Here is a 22,640-nt window from a genome sequence, read left to right on the forward strand (position 1 = left end):
GAGAGAGAGAGAGAGAGAGAGAGAGAGAGTGAGGAAGAGCGTTACCTGCTCCTTGCTTGAGGGCGCCGAAAAACTCAGATCTGAGATCTGAGTTTTTGGACGCGCTCTGTTATTTTTTTACCCCAGCCGGCGTCGCTATGAGCGTCGCAAATTTCTTTGTAAATTTGCGACGCTCATAGCGACGCTTATACCGACGCTCATAGAGACGCCGGGATTATTTTTTTTGAGCGTCGCCGTGAGTGTCGCTAATATGAAGAGCCTCTTGTAGTGCTCATCAATGTGAGATGGTGATTTTGATGTCTTGGTTGCTTCCTAGCCTCACACGGACTCTCAAGTCAACCTACCACCACATCTACCACTCCTACTCCTACTCTCTACACCACAACCTACTCTAATCCACAGATCCTAACTAAACCTATCTAGGCGCAAACCCTCGGCAAGACACACACTTCCTGGCTATCCACTTGATCGCGGAATATCCTCTTCCGGATCCACTTAAGAAAAACGCTTTCTTTAGCCGAAACTAAATCAAGCAACCATCACACGAGTGTTAGTAGGAAACCTACTTAGGTCCTTGTGTCCCCGGCAGCGGCGCCAATGTTGTGGGAGCGACTCACACACCCATGAAGTGCATGCAAACACTACCTAGATCAACATAATGTCAATCGAGGACACAAATGACACGATAGGCACACGGAGGAAATCTCTTTAGCTTGTCAGGTTGAGACCATCCTACACATACAACACTCTAGAAGGCCAACTAAACCACAATCAAGAACCTCACTGCTCTCAACTCCACCACCTAGCCACATACACACATACGGAAGGTAACTCACCTAATCATGCTAGATTCGTACGAAACTTAAGGAAGACCATTCCCTCACTAGGATACACCTAGCCCTAAGCTTCTACACTCAAAACCCTCACTCTAAACTCATCTGCGGAAAATGCGTAGGATGACAGAGCAGAATTTTGAAAGTGCCCGAAACTAAAATTTATGAGTACCTATGCGTAGCTTATGTCGCCAGGATTCTATATACTACTAGCACGCAGAAAACAGACATCGTTTGATACACTTACGGCCACAAATAGCTCGTAGATGCGTCGGCGTGTGCGCTTCGTCTCGCGTGGAATGCTTGGCGTTGTCGCGTAGCTCTCATCGAGCCTACATCAATGGTGCAGTCGGATCTCCAATGTGTTGAGCGAGCCGGGCGTAGCAAGAGGATAAAGCTCACGCTCACTCTCTTTCTCTCTCACACACAGTAGACGGCAGCGCTAAATTTTTTATTATGATTAAAGTCCCCCCTTTTACAAAATGACCTAGGTGCCTTATATACTAAGGCTACCTTAGGTTTAACCAAAAATGGGGTTGAAAGGGTCAAATGGCTTTGTATTTACAATCTGGAAGTGCCATTGCACCCCGGATTCTGAAGCTAGAATAACTACTCATTACAAATGACATTTATAGCCATAATCCGCAGCATTTCATAACTCGCAAAAGATAAGACTTTGGTACGAAACTTGAGTTATGTTGTGTTGTTGACCCAGCGGTCAACAACCAACCACGTTCAATCATTAAATGAAGAAAATCTTTAGACCCTACCACAAATTCACTGAAGTGTGATGATATCATCATCTACTCCAAGTCCTTGGAGGAACACAAGCAACATCTGCAGGTGATTTTTCAAGCATTGATGGAAAACAAGCTTTTTATCAATCAAAAGAAAAGTGAATTTTTCCTTCAAGATATTCAATACTAAGGTCATATTATCTCTCAAGATGGTATCCGTATGGATCCAACCATCAAATTTGGAGGTAATAAAAGCATGGCCTAATTCAAGGAATCTACTTGAGCTAAGAAGCTTAATTGGTATGTGTGCATACTATAGATGCTTCATAGAAAAATTCTCTCAAATAGTAGGACCATTACATGACTTAACCAAAAAGAATTTCAAGTACTCATGGACTGCTAAGGATCAAAATGCTTTTGACAAGCTCAAGGAGAAGCTTATCCCCCAACCATTCCATTGTGATGCTTGTGGTGATTGCCTTGGAACAGTCTTGATTCAAGAAGGACATGCCATAACATATGAGAGCCGAAGGCTCAATGACGATGAACGAGTCTTGGACATATATGAAAAAGAGCTTTTAGCTGTTCTATATTCCCTAGACACATGGAAGCACTATCTATTAGGGACTTCATTTATTTTACGAACAGACCACCAAAGTCTCAAGTACTTCCATGCCCTAGACACATAGAAGCACTATCTATTGGGGACTCCATTTATTTTACGAACAGACCACCAAAGTCTCAAGGACTTCATGACGCAAACCAAGCTTTCCGACAAACAACGAGGTGGAAAAATTTTCTTTCGCAATTTTATTTTCATATTGCTCACATTGTTGGTAAGCACAATGAGGTGGCTGATTCACTTTCACGACGAGCAAAAGTTAATGCGGTGTCTATAGCAACTGACAATGATCTATCTTCTATGATAGATGAGTATGCTATTGACCCTCACTTTAACACTAGAATGGTAACAGGACACTTTTATGTCCTTGGACACTTTTGTGTCCTGTTAAGTGACCATTTTGCTTGAATTATTTGAAGAGTATGAAAATGAATTTCTAGGTGCTATATATCCACAAAGTTGCCTTATGAGCTGAAAAAACTTAGCATTTTTTTTTTAGTATCGATCTCACCATTAACCTTACTCTCACACAACATTTTTAAGCCTAAACTATGTGAAAAACTGGGTCCTGTTTTTGGCTTTTTTTCAATTTTTGGCAACTATACCACTCTAAACTTCATGTTTGTGAAGTTTACATGGCCAGAGGTTATGCCTTCATAGTTCTCAACATGTTTTGATGCTTGTAGGGAGAGATAAGTGTTAAAATTGAAAGTTATGACCAATTTACAAGAATTGCATAATCCTGTTTTTTGGCCAAAATTAGCACTTTTATGATTTTTTTGCCGGCTTTCTTGATATCCAAATTCAATTTTGATTGTGTAAGTGTAATGTATAACATAAAGCTAATCTTCCTTGAGTTTTGGGGGACCTGATATGATATATAGCATAGTATATGATGATGGTTGAGTTTTTTTTATTGTTGAAGAATACGATATATTTTAGAGTAGCAAGTATAACTTTCTCAATATTGCTAGTTTCTTAGGCCAATTGTATGTATTTTGTAGGTAGTAACCGTATCTAATCATAGACTACAAACTTGGCTAGATATTGAGTAGTGTCTATGGGTTTCTAGAGGTCATAATGCTAAACCCAGTTTTTTCATGTTTGTTGTATTTAGCATTTTATCATTGCCCCCAAGGTTCCAATTGTAAGAGATCCATTATCCTTTTGACATGCTCCATGGCTCCTTTTGAATCCAAATGCCCAAAGGAACTAAGAAAACATGTATATAGTATCTGTATTGAGCGTGACTATAGAAACTTTGATGATAGGTCTGCAGAATGGCAAAAATGCAACTTTTTTGTACCTATTTTTTTTTACCAAAAAAAAACTAGTGAGGTAAAAGCAACCATATGTTTTGGTCACCAACCCATTGAAGTTAACGGGGCATTTTATCTCATGTCCTACAAAAATCCCCAATCTTATTTATATGCAATCAACCGTAAGAAATTGCTGTTTTGGGCAAAATGCACTAGTCCATCAACTTTGGAGGCTTGTAGTGACCAAGGGATGAGAAAAATTACAAGTTTCTCATTTTTTTCATATGTAGTAGTTATTGAACTATAAGCTCATGAAAGGATTTTTCAAAATGAGTGGATCTACTATGGTTTTGGAATTTTTTTCCAAAACCCTGAAAGGACACTTTTATGTCCTGTTAGGTTACCATTCTAGTGTTAAAGACAAAATGTCAGCCCTTTCGTTTGGGAAGAAAGAAGAACCATTCACCTTACAGGATGGTTATCTTCTTCATGGCAATAGGCTATGTGTTACCCTCTCCCTTCGTGAGAAAGTTATGTATGAATCCCATGCTCCTCCCTATGTAGGGCATAGAGGCATTCAACCTACTCTTCGAGGAGTAGAGACGTACTTCTACTGGGCTACCATGAAAGTGGACCTAAAAGAGTATGTTTCAAAATGTGTGGTATGCCATTGCCAATTCCTAATTCACCATGGGAGAGTATATCCTTGGATTTATCTTTGGATACCCAAGTCTATCCATGGGAATACGAGAATATGGACATTAGTCGATAGGCTTACCAAGCAAGCACATTTTATTTCTGTCAAAAAGACTATTAAGGCACACCAAATGGAAACTCTCTTCATATCACAGATTTTCACCCTGGATAGTCTCCCAAGAGGTCCAATGAGCATTCAACAACCCAATGGCTTGCCTGATTCCTATTAGCCAGGAGACAAAGGGTCCAATGAGAGTTTAGTTGCTTTAATTAATTACCTAAATCCCTCACAAAAGGGAAAAGGGGGACACATGTCAGAAGGTTATCACTTATGCTCTTGAAATTCCATTGTCTAAGCCTGGAGAGGTCAAATAGGGTGTGAGCATGAGCAAATAGCAAGAGGGGTCGACCAAGAGAGAGACGGGGACTGATTTTCTCAACGCATTATTGCATACACACTCACACTAGTCCATGTGTGAAGTAAGAAGACTCTCTCTCTCTCTCTCTCTCTCTCTCTCTCTCTCTCTCTCTCTCTCTCTCTCTCTCTCCTTCTTAAGCTTTAATAGAAAGCTTATCACCTACTCCAAGCTTGTGAGAAGGGAGGCCTACACCAACAACTCTTGGCTTTGTGATGCAAATCCAACCAAGAGCCAAGCTTCAATGCATGCTCCTCTCCTCTACCATGCTAATTACTAAGCTAAGCTATGTTAATATGAGTGATTATGTGTGAGGATATGTACATCTTTCTCGTAACACTACAAGAGGCTATTCATATTAGCGACGCTCACACAGCGACGCTCAAAAAAAAATCCCGGCATCGCTATGAGCGTCGCAAATTTCTTTGACTGGGCTAAAAAAAATAACAGAGCGCGCCCAAAAACTCAGATCTCAGATCTGAGTTTTTCGGTGCCCTCAAGCAAGGAGCAGGTAACACTCTCCCTCTCTCTCTCTCTCTCTCTCTCTCTCTCTCTCTCTCTCTCTCTCTCTTTTTCTTCTCCACACACACACACACACACACACACACACACACACGAGGAGAGGAAGGAGAGCCAGGTATGCTCCTTCCATCTCCTCATTCTCATGTTCCCTTCCCCTCTTTCTCTCTCCCTCTCTCTCTCTCTCTCACACACACACACATAGTGTTTTTGAGAGAGAGAGAGAGAGAGAGAGAGAGAGAGAGAGTACAAACGTAAACAAAAATGCACACACACATACATAAACAAAGAATGCACACACACATTGAGAGAGGAAAAGAGAGAGAGAGCATGCATAAACAAAAAACGCACGCATTGAGAGAGGAAAAGAGAGAGAGAACATGCATAAACAAAAAACGCACACATTGAGAGAGGAAAAGAGAGAGAAAACATGCATACGATCCAAAAAAACGCACACACATTGAGAGAGAAAGAGAGAGAAACTAATTTAACGTCGTAGGAAACTAATTAAAATTAAAAGAGCTAAAGATCTAGCCGACGAGGAGTTGAACTCAAGACCTATTATTCAAGAGGGAAATGGCATAATCAATCTATCATACTTGGCATGGGTGATAGAAAGGTTATACCATTTATCTCTTTTTATTGGCACACACATCCACACACGCGCACACACACAAGAAGAAGAGAGTTATAACGTCGTAGGAAACTATCCTAAAAGACGTTAAAGATTAGGTTAGATGTAGACTTACGTTAAATTAGATTTAGGTTTATTTAAGTTAAATTAGATTAGATTTAGGTTTATTTTTAATTAGATTTACGTTTATTTACGCTAGATTTAGATTTACGTTATATTAGATTAGATTTAGGTCTCCATAGACTACGATGTCTGCATGAAGCGGGTGAAGAAAGCCCTCAATGGAATATAGGGTATTGCTGCCTTCACTCATGGTGGGCTCCGTCGATCCAAAAGTACTGGTGAAATGTCTTCAGAAGATAGGGAAGAAGGTGGATCTTCAGGGCGGCAAGAGTCACTACATCCCCGACACAATGACCATCTAGACAACCTCTAGTCATTCAACAGCAACTTCAAAGTTAGTAACAAGAGCAAGAACGGTCTAAAGGGCCAATTGCTGTCGTCAGATGTGGATGGAGATGAGGCAGCGTCACCGCTGGAAGTTAACTCTCACATCTTTAGTGATGAGAATGCCAACTCTTGCCGAGTTATGTGAAAAATTATGTGTTAAATCAGTTTTAAGGTTCTTATAATCCCTGTTAGTTTAGTTCTTTGTTTTTAATATAACATAATTTACGTTAGATTTAGATTTATGTTATATTAGATTAGACTTAGGTTTATTTAGGTTTACCCACACACACACACACACACACACAAGAAGAAGAGAGTTTTAACGTCGTAGGAAACTATCCCAAAAGACGTTAAAGATTAGGTTAGATGTAGACTTACGTTAAATTAGATTTAAGTTTTTTTTTTAGTTAGATTTACGTTTATTTAGATTTACGCTTATTTACGTTAGATCGAGTCCACGCAAGAATTACTTACGGTTTAGGGTTTAGAGTTAGACGAACAGTGAAAAGATCTACTATGAAAAGATGTTAAGATGCTGTGAAGTGCTATAGCTAGAGAAGAGGCAAAGGGGTTTTGTCCACTACATGCAGTATCCTGTAGACGTGGGACTGTAGATTTCTTGTACCCACAAATATAGGTATTGACCAATAAAGACGAGATTATAACCCGGTGGTTCTGATCTCCGTGCACCTCTAGACCGAGGTGTGCGGGGATTGGACATGACTAGAGAATGTGAGGTAAAGAGAGAGAGAGAGAGAGAGAGAGAGAGAGAGAGAGAGATAAGACGAAGAATGCCAATAGAATATTAAATTTGTTGTCCAGGTTATAAGATTTTTATCCTCATTATGAGTAGTGACGAGGATGTGGGACCGTCCAACCGAAACACCTATCTCTCAACGAGGGTCTTATGTCCTTGTAATCAATGCAAGCATGCTGTGCGACGGACTAGATGTGTTTCTTTGCAGCACGTTCGCGAATTTGGCGAGTTCGATCCATCTATTATAGATCGAGTTGTTGCCAATTATAACTCGTCGGACTCTGACGCTGGCCAACAAGCAGCAATCTTGCAACCCAATAGACGTGTTCGCAGGCGCTTTGGTCAAGCAGCATATGTGAGGCCACAAGATGTAGCCTCTGACAGCTCGGGGGATGATCATGCAGAGCACATTCCCAACGAGGCAATGTTTGAGCCCGAGATTGATGAAATGATCGAGACGATCATGGATTCAGAAAGGCTTATCTATGATGATATGAAAAGTGAAGCCGATACGCCATTGTATAATGGAGCACGTATGTCTAAATTGAAAGCACTCCTGGTTCTTCTCAACATGCAGGCAAAGTTTGGATGGAGTGACACTAGCGTCATAGCGCTTTTCAGGTGATCTATTACAATTAGTTTACTTTAATAAAACTCTAAATGTATAATGATCTGATAGATTTTTACACGACTGTATCGTATTTTTATGTTGTGTAGATTGCTTAAAGAGCACATACTACCAGTTGACAATGTGATGCCAGATTCCCGAGATGAAGCAAGAAAGATTTTGCAAAACTTGGGGATGGATTACAATTCTATCCACGCTTGTCCTAATGACTGCATTCTTTTAGAGGGGAATACATAGACATGGAGAAGTGTCTGAAATGTGATTCCGAAAGATATCGAGTAGATCTCGACGGGACAAAAATTCCACGAAAGGTTTTGCGACATTTTCCTCTGCTTCCTCGCATCAAGCATTTCTTCGAATGTAAGTCCATGGCCGCCCTAGCATCATGGCATGAGGAGAATAAATCTTCGGATGTTGTGCTACGAATTTCTGCAGGTTGCGCAGCTTGGAAACATATAGATGGAACATGGTCGGATTTTGCCAGGGAAGCTCGAAATTTGCGCTTAGGCTTGGCTATGGATGGCGTAAATCCATTTGGTCAAAGATCAACATCTTACAGTGTATGGCCCGTTGTCATCGTCAACTACAACATTCCCCCGTGGTTGACTACGAAGAAGGGGCACCTATGGCTAAGCTTGATTGTGCCAGGGCGATATAAAGTGGGGAATATGGATGTGTATCTTCGTCCACTATTGGAAGAGCTACAACAATTGTGGATTGGCATAGAGGTGGTGGATATGAGCCGACACACAGGACGACGGAATGCTTTGATCAAAGGCATTCTAATGTGGACCATGCATGACTATCCCGGGCTAACAGAATGCTCAGGTGATCTATTGACACTCCTCACTCAGACACTGTAAATCTTGTTTTTTCCCATAGTTGATCTATTATCATGTGTATACATGCAGGGCTTCAAACAAGCGGATACAGAGCATGTGTCACATGTGGACCTAGACTGAATGCACATAGGGCACCCTCACTGAAGAAGCAAATCTACGAAGTTCATCAAGCGTATCTTCCAGAGAATCATGTGTTACGCGACGGCTTTTTGGGAAGAGAGCCACCAAGGATGTCTGCACAAGCATGGTTAGAGCAAAAGGAGATGTGCGATGTTGGATTGCCTCCAGGGATGAAGAGACTATCTCTATGGTACGAGTTACCATACTGGCCCCGACTCATGATCAATCACTTGCTCGATCCAATGCACATATTCAAGAATGTGGATAATCTACTATGGGACCATCTGACCGGCAAGAAAGATACTTTGGGAGCCAGAGTTGACCTTAGAAATGTGGATCGTATGGTTTTGTCCACGTTTCTAAGGTCAACTCTGGCACGTTTCATGAAAACTCCCACATTATGCTTTAGGGATGTTCTTCTTAGAACGTTTCATGAAAACGCTTAAGGGATATGTGCGTCAAAAGGCACGTCCGGAGGGTAGCATGGCAGAAGGTTGGTTGGTATCAGAGTCCCTAGTGTACATTGGAGAGTGGCTAGACGGATTTGATAAAGCCCGGGACACGCTATGGCGAACCATAGATGATGAGCGCATGTCTGGAATTGTCATGTGCAATCTCGGTGTTGAGAAGAAGATGACGGAAGATCTAGAGGCTAAAATCAACCGATTTTGCATGCTTCACAATCCAGTGATGCAAAAGTGGATTTCACAATATAAGGATGCAAAGCAAGAGCGACAAAGGGCACGAATCGAGTGGAGACGGGGAAGACGACCACCGATGCACTATCCGACGGTTCTGGAGAGCCTGCCAACCTTCATGAGCTTAAGATGGTTGCCCAACCAATTGAAAAGCGCACAACAATGCGGTGACGAAGTCACTGAGGAAGAGTGGGAGTACTCTCGAGGTTGTGCGACCAAGGTAAGTTTGCAATGTACGACTAGCAAGTGACTTTATTTATAAACGTTTGAACGGCCACTCATAATCTTTGTTCGTTGTAGTATAAGTCATACACAGCAGCATGGTGTAAAGGTCGACATTTTAGGGTGGAACGAATAGACAAAAAGCGTTTGACTCAAGATTGTGGAATCATGGCAAAGTTTGAACAGTCTAGTCGACGGCGTTCCTCTGATGCAGATCCTGTGGTGGCGGAACTCACTTACTTCGGCACACTGCAAGAGATTTTGAGGATCGATTACAGAGGATTTTTTGTCGACTTGTTCGACGTGCAATGGTTCAAGATAATCATGGAGGGTCGCAACGCTACTGTGCGTAGAGGAGAGTCTGGTTTTCTTGAGGTGGATTCTACTAAGAAATGGACTGACCTAAGAGACACTTTCGTACTACCCGAGCATTGTGAACAAGTAAGTATGTAAATAGTTAACATCCCCCTTTTACAAGTTATGTGCTTGAAAGCTCTCATGTAAGTTATGTGGCTCTGGCAGGTCATATTTCATCCTACAAAGTCTACATCAAACTGGTGGTACGTCATAGAGGTAGCCCCTCGTAGTGCAATGACGTATGAATGCTACCATGTGCCAATCACAACGGCATCAATGGAGGAGATTAGAGAAGATGCTCAATCAGAAGCCGCTGCGGTGGTGCCAGACGAGCATCAAGATGCTACTACTCTATACGGGGTGCATGCAGAGGAGCTACAAAATGAAACAGAGGATATGTGTTTAAACGGAGAGCTCTATATAGATATAGGAAGTTATGCTGAGTTATGCGAGGATGAGAGAGAGATCTCTTAAAGCCATAAATATTGTATTTGAACAATTTTGCTCCGTGTTGTAAAAGCTCTGGCTCTCTAAGTACCTTCCATGGTGTATAACGCTCTTTTCTACTCGTGCTCACATCTTTTGATTGAAAATTCTGAGTTTTCGACTTGCCTCTTCTATCACTCAATTCATTGCGTCATTGTATTTATATGCGTCATTACGTCATTGTATTTAATGGTCTTTGCGTGATTGTCTACTCTATTCATTCAATATTAAGTTTAAATATTCGTGTGTTTAATACAGGTATGGATGATGAGGAGTTTCTTTCTTCTTTGTCACCGCAGCAGAGACAGTGGTACATGGAGCGTCATCGCTCTGGCGCATCATCGCGCGTTCCTACTCCATCCGCATCTCCCTCTCTTTCGGAGAATTCGGCGCGCTCCGAAGCTTCGGCGTCGACGAGACGAGCTTCACACTCGTCTAGACACCGGCGCTCTAGTGGTGGTGGTGGCGGTTGTTGTGGGGATTTCGCCACCGATGCCTCCACACCGCCTCGTGTTCGACGAGGCTCTTTACCCTCCCCTTCTTTGCCCGCCCCCACACCAGCCACAGCATCGCCATCTACGCCAGGTTTTGCACGGCTGACTGTTCCTAGCAGCTACACACCTCTACCAACTCCGCCAGGAGCCACCCCACTCGACACTCCTCGCTTCGGGGCCCAGACGCCGATGGAGACACCTGACGTCCGTACCCCCATCGACACCCCGCTAGAGACCCCTGTCGGGACACCCAGGTTCATGCGTCACCGGCCAGAGGGCTTGCCTTACTTCGTCGACTTCAGCGGCGGCATCATCATGGATGATGACGGCAAGAAGGTGATCTCGCGCATGCGTGGTCTTTTCTCTCAGCTGTTTAGACACTACATACTAAACAAATGGAGTGAAGTACCAAGTGATTTAAAAAACAGAGTCATCAGCATACTTCATGATGAGTTTCCCGTTCCAACACGGGATCAGCGCTTCAATGAAGACCTGATGAAGATTCGAATGCGCGAATACTGCAAACACATGCGTTCCGAAGTGCAAAAAGCAATCAAGAATGGTTGGAACAGGCCAGATTGGCTGGCCAAAGAAGATTGGAAGAATGCGAAGAAAGCAGCGCGCGAGAATCCCGACAAGTGGAAGCAACAAAAGGATGCAGCCAGAGCGCGAGTAGAGGCAGGGAGCTCGCACCACTTGGGGAGCGGTGGATGGGCATCATTTGAGGCCGATTTTGTAAGTGTTTTCGCATTGCTCTTTATGTTCGATAGTTTAGGGTTTATGAGTTTTTTAGTTCTAACATAATGAAATCTTTGTATGTTTTGACAGTGGTCGATGACAGGACGTGATCCCACACCGTACGAGCGCGAGTACGCAGGCAGGAAGGGCTTAAACGCCCTAATGGACATTCTCAGTTCTCGTGGCGGCATGGTTAGTATTAGGGTTTAATCTTTTTTATTTTTTGTATTGTTTTATAAATGTCGTTATATGTTTATACTTACTGAAAGCTGTCTTATTGTCTTTTTTTGCAGAATCCGACAGATACGCCGCTTGGACGCGATGAGACGTCTGACTAGACGACGTCAGTTTAGCCGTAGCTAGATAGCATTAGTTTAGGGTTTCTCATAGCTTATGTATCATGAGACGGATTTTATACGTCTTTTTGAACCATGTATATTATTACATTTGTCACCGCAGTTCCTTTTGCCAATCAATTCTTTATGCCTATGATGTTGTACAATTGTCATTATTACATTTGCCAATCAATTCATTTTGCCTATGATGTGTACAATTGTCAATTTTGCAAACAATGCGTCTTGTGGGTGACTATTTTGGGTCTATTATCTACCCTTGCACTTTTTTTAAAAAGTGAATCAAGTACAATATGGTTGATGGGTGGCAGGGCATTCAATGCCTTGTCACCAAAAAAAAAATCTCTCGGGAGTCCCTATAACCGTCGCTATTTATGGCTCTGTAGCGTCGCTATGAGCGTCGCTATAGTCTTCTGTGTAAACGTCGCTATAACCGTCGCTATGACCGTCGCTATATAGAGACGCTCATAGCGACGCTTATAGCGACGCTCTCGTAGCGACGCTCGTAGTGACGGTTTTAGCGACGCCGGGGGTTATAAAAACCCAGTGTATTTCCGTCGCTAACAGCATCACAAGAGCACACAACCTCTTGTAGTGTAAGACTACTCCTTCTTCCTCTCAATATACTCTCATACCCCGCTAGCTCTCACCATCTTCGAAGGTGTGTGAGGTCTTGGGTCTGAGACCGTGAGGGAATTGATGTTGTGTTTTATAAGTGTTTTGCTTAGTGCTTGAAGTTTCCATCTTCATTGCACTAGCTAGTATTGAAGGATTGTAAAATGTCTCTCTTGATGGGAGAAACCATTATACAAAGCCTTTTGGAGGGGGGACCGCGGCTCCATGTAGATCCGGTCCTCGACTGTTGTCAATAGCTTAATTTCTCTCTCTTTTGAAGTATTGTTCATGCTATCTAACTAGGTGTTATACGTTTTGTTGCTCTCTCCACCCAAGCACTCTTGTTATTCTCATTAAAAATCTATTCTAATAAAATGCTCACTATGTTCATGCTATTTTCCGCTACACACAAATTACTAGGCCATTAAATGTTACATATGCATTTAGTGGCTAGATTCCTTCAGCTCAATAATGACTTCCTCCATGGGTTGCTATATTCAGCATGAACCAAAAGATCCTCTATTTGATGTGAATCAAACCAACACCCTTTAGGGGTTCAATCTGGCAATCGACAATCTACACGAAGAGAGCCTGTAATAGAAATGGACTATGAGCTTTGAGAATAGTGGAATTCGGAGAATTAGAGTGAGCATTTTTGTGAGACTACTTTGAGAACATAGAGGGTGAATTTAATTAGCGGTAGTAACATAGCTATGATACTTAACTAACTTGGCAAGAAGAATACTTTTTCAAGAGAGATTTTAGAGAGCTTGAAAATAGTTGAGGACCGGATTTATGTGGAGCCGGTCCCCCCTCCAATAGGCTTTTGTATTATAGATTCTCCCATCAACAATCTTTGTGTTCCTTGTGACTTACGTGAGGGAAGCTTCATGCATCACGAGCATAACATAGAATTTCTAGAAAGCATTAATTATCCCCGATCTCAGCCCCAAGGCCTCAAACACCTTCAAAGGTGAATAGAGCTAGCGGGGAATGAGGGTAGGGAAGAGAAAGAAGAAACATTCATAGGAGAAATAAGTAGTTCCTTGCTTATCTTCACTCTTCTTGCTTAGTATACATAATAGCATAGTAATGAAGATGGAGAAGATGGAAAGATTAAGCATTGGAGCATGGCTCTTGGTTAAATTTGCACTCCATAGCCTAGAGTGTGGGTGTAGGCTCTCAACTTTCCTACAAGCTTGGAGAAGGAGATGGACCTCTTGCACTTTGCATTTCACACAATGTGTGTGTGTGTGTGTGTGTGTGTGTGTGTGTGTGTGTGAGTGAGAGAGAGAGAGAGAGAGAGAGTGTGTGGAGAGGGGGGGGGGAGAGAGTATACCCCCCAAGGTAGCCCCCTCCTTGCTCTGGTCGACCCTCTCTTCTAGCTCAAGATGGAAACTCCTTGGACCCCTACAAGCCTGGCCAATCACATGCAGAGTGCATATCAAGCAAGCATGCTAGCCTTGGGACAAGTGTCCCCCTTTCCCCTTTGAGAGAGAGGACCTGATAAATGCATAAACAATTTATTAAATTAACTAAATTATCATTGGACCCCTTGGGAGGCCAACCAATAGGCTTTAGGCACACCATGAGGGCAACATGAAGAGGAGCTTCACAAGTGTCCTAGTTGCTTTCTTTATACCAAGCTTGCCTTGTGTGAGGGTGTGTGTGTTCTCTCTCTAGCTCCTACAATGAGGGCTAGTCCCCTCATGAGTAGGGATGTGTTTTGACTTTTGAACACCTTTACCCCTCAAGCACCTTAACTATGAAGCACCTTAGTCAGGTGCAAGCACGACAAGCACCTCAAGCTTGGGCTAGGTTCCCACCTCAAGCACAACCCTAGCTTGCCTAAGGTCAAAGGAATTTTAACACTAACCATTGGAGGTATTTAATGAAGCTAACCCTAAGGTCTTTAAGCTCCATTAGCTAGCCTTGCTCTTTCACAGATCATCTCTCATTTGGACCCCTTTCACCTTGGCCCTGTGTTGAGATAGATCCATAAGCACATGTCTATATTCTAACCCTTGTTCCTAATTATTCTCCCACATTAAATGATCAATTTAATATGAGAAAATCATTTGGGTTGGTTAGATATTAGAATTTATGACACAGCCACACTGCCTCGTTTCTCTCTCGATGCAATTTAGCTTTAAGAAAAAATAAATTGTTGTTTGCTCCCCCATCGTCCATCTTCTCCAACACTCTCACACCCTGGTTTGCCTCCGCCCACATGGCCTCTCGCTTCTTCCCTGTCTGCCTCCTGCTTCGTCCCCGCCTTCTTGCTTCTCGCGACACCTTACTCATCGCATCTGAAAAGATTCGCATGTTCTTTTCTTTTTCCAAAATTCGGCCACACATACTTGAATTATGTTTTAGTAGAGATCCACTATTTGAGATCTCCCTCACATCATTATTTAAATGAGCAAATTCTATATATATATATATATATATATTGTTTATAGCAAGGATGCTACTCCATAGGAGAAACTTTTTGAGTCTTATTCGTCATGATTATTTTGTAGTGAAGAAAACTTGTTTATTGCAAACATTTTGCTACTCTAATGGAAACATTTTTGAACCTTAGTTTCATGATGCTGATGACAACTTGTTAGATGCAAGTTTCTTATTCTTATTTACATTACAAAATTATATATTCAATTCTTCATTTTCAGCCACACAAATGAGTAGGTTTATGCATAGCCTTGGTATTGAAGATTGGATAGGTCCTTGTTTGACATGGTCTAAGGAAAACAAGGTGCAATACACCATACATCGTATTCGCATCTCTTATGGGTCATCCAAACATAGCAATGGTATCCCAGCCATGTACAAACTTGAACTATGCTCCCCTACATAGGTGGGGCAAGTTTTGCAACCTATTAACGATGTCATGATGGAAGCAATGTCTCTACCATGAGTCATAAGAGTATCTTTCATAAGCCATTTAAGATAGAAAAGGTATCCTAGCCATGTGAAAAATATATGTTCCTCTTCATTGGGTAAGTAGGAGGTACCGGCTCGAGAAAAATGTTAAAAAAAACGAACCTCAATTTATACCTTTGGCAATGAAGAATGAGGCAGTGGCGATGGTGCGCAACAGTTGATGTGAGGCTACAGGCAGCATACCAAGAAGGTACGAGGTAATTACGAGACTCCAGGGTGCCAGCCTTGGCATAAGGGGAGGAATCTTCCCAATATAAGGGCAAGTTTTGAAAGTTCAAAGTAGTATGTCTGGTGAATTTTCAAAGTACTAGTAAAATGGCGCCGCCTTTGGCGATGACATGGCCCCTCATACTCTCAAACCCCTTGCTTCCACTGCCTATCCAGAGAGGGTTTTGGACCACTGGACAAAGTTATGAGATAACAGGATCACACATGCCTTGGGCTATTTTTATTGGAGCTGCGCAGACGGAGGGAGAGCCTCTTGAGGAGACGAGACAGTAGGAGACACTCACAAAGGGAGATCACTGATTTCTTTTGACTACATATGTGGCATCATTAGGAAGAGAGTGGGGTCTAGGAGGGCCTCTTTATTTGGCAGTTTAGGAAGTCAAACCTTAAGTATTGAGAAAGTAATCAAAGGAAAGATTTTGAATTCAAACAGGCAAAACGGCTAGTTTATTTGAATTCAAAGTCCCCCCCAAAATGGAATTTAAAATCTAGCGGGTAAAACCATATCATGTAGCATATCTATGGAAAGAGCTCAAACTGTAGATTGCAGATCTATGATCTCCGCTCAAATTGGAGATCATATGTGGGGCCGAAAATTGTAAAATTGTCCACCTCCTTTCTGGGGGGGGGGGGGGGAAAGTGCATCCTTTGACCACTCTAACACATCTCTTACACACCCACCATTCTTGCACACATGGCATACACCTACTCGTCAAAATGTTAATCACCTCCATAAGCTCATGGCAAATAAAGAGGCCCTCCTACACCCCATCCTCTTCCTAATGTTCAAATGAGCAGGCATCACAACATACTTTAGAGGAGGTTACAGATCTACATGTGCAATCGGCTAGAGTAACCTAATAAAGCACATAAGTAATGGTTTTTTCCAAACACTGGCTAACTGCAGGTGGAATCATCACACTAAACTTATGTATCTTTCGAGCACCGACTCTGATGCAGGATGCCAATCGGGTGGTCAAAATGGACATCGATAAGAAGGGGGGGGGAGAGAGAGAGAGAGAGAGAGAGAGAGAGAGAGAGAGAGAGAGAGAGAGAGAGAGACAGAGAGAGAGAGAGAGAGAGAGAGAGAACTGAGCTATTTGGAAAGTTGGGGGATGGTTGCAGCTGTAAGAATCCATTGTACACAATTTTCAAGGCCTTTGTTGCAGAATCCAAACCTCAGAACGTCTCTCTCTCTCTCTCTCTCTCTCTCTCTCTCTCTCTCTCTCTCTCTCTCTCTCTCTCTCTCTCTCTCTCTCTCTCTCTCTCTCTCTCTCTCTCACGCACACACACACACACACACACACACAGAATCTTGGATGTCCGTGTACAGGTTGTCATCTGTAAATCACCAAGGCCTACACCTCATGAAGAATGCAGCTTCCAATCGTGTCAAAAAGGGCTCTCCTCTCTCTCTCTCTCTCTCTCTCTCTCTCTCTCTCTCTCTCTCTCTCTCTCTCTCTCTCTCTCTCTCTCTCTCACACACACACACACACACACACACACACACACACAATCGCAAGTGGTTGTGTCTCTCTGTGGCTCTGTCTTGCATGGTCCATATACTGTAGAGCCGCGAGGTCCACACCTCACTAAGAGGGAAGCACCCAATCATACAAAGATGTCAACAACCACATTCCCAAAAACAGCATAGGTGATTACATTTGGAGGAACAACTTGCTTCACATCCACTAAAAACAACCCACAACTTCTTGGGCCTTGACCCTCTTGGACATATGTCGCAGTCAATGCGTATCGTTGGACGATGATCCTAACTGCAAACTCCTCAAGCATAGGTGATTGCATCTAGAGGGATGTCCTTGCTTCGGACCTGTTGAAACAATCCTATTGCTTCCTTGCCCTACCCTTTTCAAAATGGATGCAGGATGCGGGATGCCAATCGGGTGGTCAAAATGGACATCGATAAGAAGGGGGGGGGGGGGGGGGGGGGGGGAGAGAGAGAGAGAGAGAGAGAGAGAGAGAGAGAGAGAGAGAGAGAGAGAGAGAGAGAGAGAGAGAGAGAACTGAGCTATTTGGAAAGTTGGGGGACGGTTGCAGCTGCAAGAATCCATTGTACACAATTTTCAAGGCCTTTGTTGCAGACTCCAAACCTCAGAACGTCTCTCTCTCTCTCTCTCTCTCTCTCTCTCTCTCTCTCTCTCTCTCTCTCTCTCTCTCTCTCTCTCTCTCTCTCTCTCTTCTCTCTCTCTCTCTCTCTCTCTCTCTCTCACACACACACACACACACACACACACACACACACACACACACAGAGAATCTTGGATGTCCGTGTAGAGGTTGTCATCTGTAAATCACCAAGGCCTACACCTCATGAAGAATGCAGCTTCCAATCGTGTCAAAAAGGGCTCTCTCTCTCTCTCTCTCTCTCTCTCTCTCTCTCTCTCACACACACACACACACACACACACAATGGCAAGTGGTTGTGGCTCTCTGTGGCTTTGTCTTGCATGGTCCATATACTGTAGAACCCCGAGGTCCACACCTCACTAAGAGGGAAGCACCCAATCATACAAAGATGTCAACAAACACATTCCCAAAAACAGCATAGGTGATTACATTTGGAGGAACAACTTGCTTCACATCCACTAAAAACAACCCACAACTTCTTGGGCCTTGACCCTCTTGGACATATGTCGCACTCAATGCGTATCGACGGACGATGATCCTAACAGCAAAATCCTCAAGCATAGGTGATTGCATCTAGAGGGATGTCCTTGCTTCGGACCTGCTGAAAAAATCCTATTGCTTCCTTGCCCTACCCTTTTCAAAATGGATGCAAAGCAAGTGCATGTACGCAAAATGTGATGGAATTGAGAAAGCACAACAAGCTCTTTAGGATTTCTTAGTCAAGAATGTCATCTCCTTGAGTGCATTGAGCGCGTACAAAGCAAGGGAATACCTCTAGATTCGACATCAACGCTTAAGGGAAAACGTTGAGGAGCTTCTAGTTTGGAACGTCATCTGTTGGAGTGCATTAATGTGGTGTGCTTGAGAAAGCACAAAAAGCACTTAAGGTGGTGTCAATTGAGAATGTCATCTTCTTGAGTGCATTGATTGCGGCATATGACCATGAAAGGTAGGGCAAGGAAGCAATAGGTTGTTTTCAGCAGGTCCGAAGCAAGGGAATCCCTCTGGGTGCAATTACCTATGCTTGAGGAGCTTGCTGTCCGGATCATTGTCCGCTGATACACATTGACTACTGCATATGTCCAAGAGGGGCAAGGCCAAGCAATCGTGGGCTGTTTTAGTGGATGCAAAGCAAGCGTGTTCCTCCAAATGCAATCGCCTATGTTGTTTATGGTAATGCATTGGTTGACATCAACGCTTAAGGGAAAAAGTTGCTTGAGGAGCTTGCAGTCTGGAATGTCATCTCTTCGAGTGCATTGATTGTGGGTTGTGGCATAGTTCCAAGAAGGGCTCCGGGGGAGGAAGTTGTGGGATGTTTCCAAAACGGATACGAAGCAAGTGCATGTACACAAAATGTGTACTTGAGAAAATGCAAAGATCCTCAAGCAACTTTTTCCCTTAAGTGTAGATGTCCACCAACGCATTCCCAAAAACAACATAGATGATTGCATTTAAGAGATGCCTTTTCTCTACATTTGTTAAAAATAGCCCAGAGTTGACCCTTGCCCTCAAGATGACCCTTGCCTTCAAGATGCAAGCAATTGTAATTGCATGTGGAGAGACACCCTTGCTTCACATCCGCCAAAAACAACCCAGACCTTCTTGGACATACCCAAGTTCGGAATATCCGGCAAACGACTTCCTTCCCCTTGCCTTCTTGGAACTATGTCACAATGAATTCACTCAAGAAGTGACGTTTCAGACTCAAAACTCCTCAAGAAACTTTTTCCCTTAAGCGTAGATGTCGACCAACGCATTCCCAAAAACAACAGACATGATTGCATTTGGAGGAACACATTTGCTTCGCATCCACTAAAAACAGCCCACAACTTCTTGGCTTTGACCCTCTTGGACATATGCCGCAATCAATGCGTATCGACGGACGATAATCCGAACAGCAAGCTCCTGAATCATAGGTAATTGCATCCATAGAGATGCCCTTGCTTCAGACTCGCTGAAAACAGCCTATTGCTTCCTTGCCCTACCTTTCATGGGCATATGCCACAATCAATGAACTCAAGAAGAAGACATTCTTGACTGATAGCTCCTTAAGCACTTTTTGTGCTTTCTCATGAACTTGCTTCGCATCTGTTTTGAAAACAGCCCACAACTTCCTCCCCGTGCCCTTCCTAGAACTATGCCAAGCCCACAATCAATGCACTCCAAGAGATGAGATTCTAGACTGGAAGCTCCTCAAGAAACTTTTTCCCTTCAGCATAGATGTTGACCAACAGAGTCCCAAAAACATCATAGGTGATTGCATTTGGAGGGCTTTGCATCCACTAAAACAGCCCACAACTTCTTGGACTTGCCCCTCTTGGACACATGCCGCAATCAATGCGTATCGATGGACGGTGATCCGGAAAGCAACCTCCTCAAGCATAGGTAATTTCACCCAAAGGGATGCTCTTGCTTTGGACCCGCTGAAAACAGCCCGTTACTTCCTTGCCCTACCTCTCATGGGCATATGCCGCAATCAAAGCACTCAAGGAGATGGCAATCTTGACTGACAGCTCCTTGAGTGCTTTTTGCGCTTTCTCATTTACTTTCTTCGCATCCGTTTTGAAAATAGCCCACAACTTCCTCCCTATGTCACAGCCCACAATCAATGTACTCCAACGGATGACATTCTAGACGAATAGCTCCTCAAGCAACTTTTTCCCTTAAGCGTAGATGTCGGCCAATGCATTCCCAAAAACAACATAGGTGATTGCATTTGGAGGGCCTCACATCCACTAAAACAGTGCACAACTTCTTGTCCTTGCCTCTCTTGGACATATGCTGCAATCAATGCATACCGACTGACGATAATCCAAATACGAAGATCCTCAAGCATAGGTAAATGCATCTAGAGGGATGCCCTTGCGTCAGACCACCTTTCATGGGCATATGCCGCAATCAATGCACTCAAGGAGATGACATTCGTGATTGACAATTCCTTAGGCGCTTTTTGCGCTTTCTGAAAAGGGGAGGGAGAGAGAGAGAGAGAGAGAGAGAGAGAGAGAGAGAGAGAGAGAGAGAGAGAGAGAGAGAGAGAGAGAGAGAGAGAGAGAGAGAGAGGTTCCGACCTCGCCTCTTTGATACTCATCTGCTTCGATCACGTAGCCTCATGTGGACTTGGGAGGACATGGGATGCATTGATTGCAAGATATGTCCAACAATAGGCTCAAGAAGCTCTGGGCTGGTTTCTACTACAAAGGGGACTCGCAAGAGTGCATTGATTGTAGGATATGTCCAACAACAGGGCCAAGAATCTTTGGGTTGTTTTCAGTAGATGAAGAGTGAGGGTATCTCTCCAATTGCATAGAGAGAGAGAGAGGCACACACCCTAACCACTTCGTTATGCGTGTGGGTTTTGAAGCATGGGGGCCCTAATTTACTTAAAGCATGTATGCAAAGCGACGACAGCCAACTTTCAGTGCCGCCACCCAAATCTACGGCCCACAATCCTTTGGCCGTAGTTCACAGGTTTCCAGAAGCAACTAGGATCTTTGTCTTTGGCCACTGTTTGATAAGAGAGAGAGAGAGAGAGAGAGAGAGAGAGAGAGAGAGAGAGAGAGAGAGAGAAGGCTATAAAGCCAGTACCATCTTTTGACGCTACTCCTTTCAACCAAAGCCATCATTCCAACACGTTAAAATTTTGCACACACATACTCACAAGAGCAATTGCTACAGGAGGCTGCGACTTCTTTCTACCTAGTACTGCAGTAAGATAGGAAGATGACAAGCATTTGTTGGAACAGATAACCCTTCTCTTTCCATGCTTTTCTTCTATGCTCCAAAATCGCTCGCATTTATTCTACACTTAAGAAACTTATTAGGAGGTTAATTAGTAGATGATTAATGCCCCTAACCACGCTTTGAGCAGGTTGAGCCGCTTCTACTCGCATATGAGGTCATATAAGAGAAAGCAATGGAGACAAAAATTTTAAGTACTTGCTCGCGCAGAGCTTTAATGGAACCATCAAACGCGGATCCTATTACCTTCGACTCATCCTCTGATCTATAGTGTTGGGAGTGGCAACGGGCCCATCTATGGTGTTGGAAGTGGAAACGCTCAGCTAGCTGTTGTACTGGCACCTCATACCTGTTCACATGAAAGGAAAGAGCCACGAAGAAAAGCCTACCTTGTCGACATGGGGAGAGCATTCTTCAGTTGTAACATTTAATGGCCTAAAATCTTTTGTGTAGCGGAATTTAGCATGAACATAGTGGGCATTTCATTAGAGTTGATTCTTAATGAGAATTACAAGAGTGCTTGGGTGGAGAGAGCAACAAAAAGCATAACACCTAGTTAGATAGCATCGACAATACTTTCAAAAGAGAGAGCAATTAAGCTATTGACAACAGTTGAGGACCGGATTTGCATGGAGCCGGTCCCCCCTCCAAAAGGCTTTGTATTATGGTTTCTCCCATCAAGAGAGACATTGTACAATACAATTCTTTGTGTTCCTTCAAGACTAGCTAGTGCAATGAAGATGGAAGCTTCATACACCAAGCAAAACACTTAATCAAACACAACTTGAATTATCCCCGTTCTCAGACCCAAGACCTCACACACCTTCGAAGATGGTGAGAGCTAGCAGGGTATGAGAGTAGATTGAGAGGAAAAAGAAGTATCTTACGAGAAAGAAGTACATCTCCTCACATAATCACTCATATTAGCATAGCTTAGCTTAGTAATTAGCTTGGTAGAGAAGATGAGCATGCATTGAAGCTTGGCTCTTGGTTGGATTTGCATCCACATGCCAAGAGAGTGTTGATGTAGGCTTCTATCTCACAAGCTTGGAGTAGGTGATGAGCTCTCCATTAAAGCTTGGGAGGAGATAGAGTATTTTCCCTTCA

Source organism: Adiantum capillus-veneris, chromosome 11, assembly GCF_014529385.1.
Source record: "Adiantum capillus-veneris isolate H3 chromosome 11, ASM1452938v2, whole genome shotgun sequence".
In the NCBI taxonomy this organism is placed as follows: Eukaryota; Viridiplantae; Streptophyta; class Polypodiopsida; order Polypodiales; family Pteridaceae; genus Adiantum; species Adiantum capillus-veneris.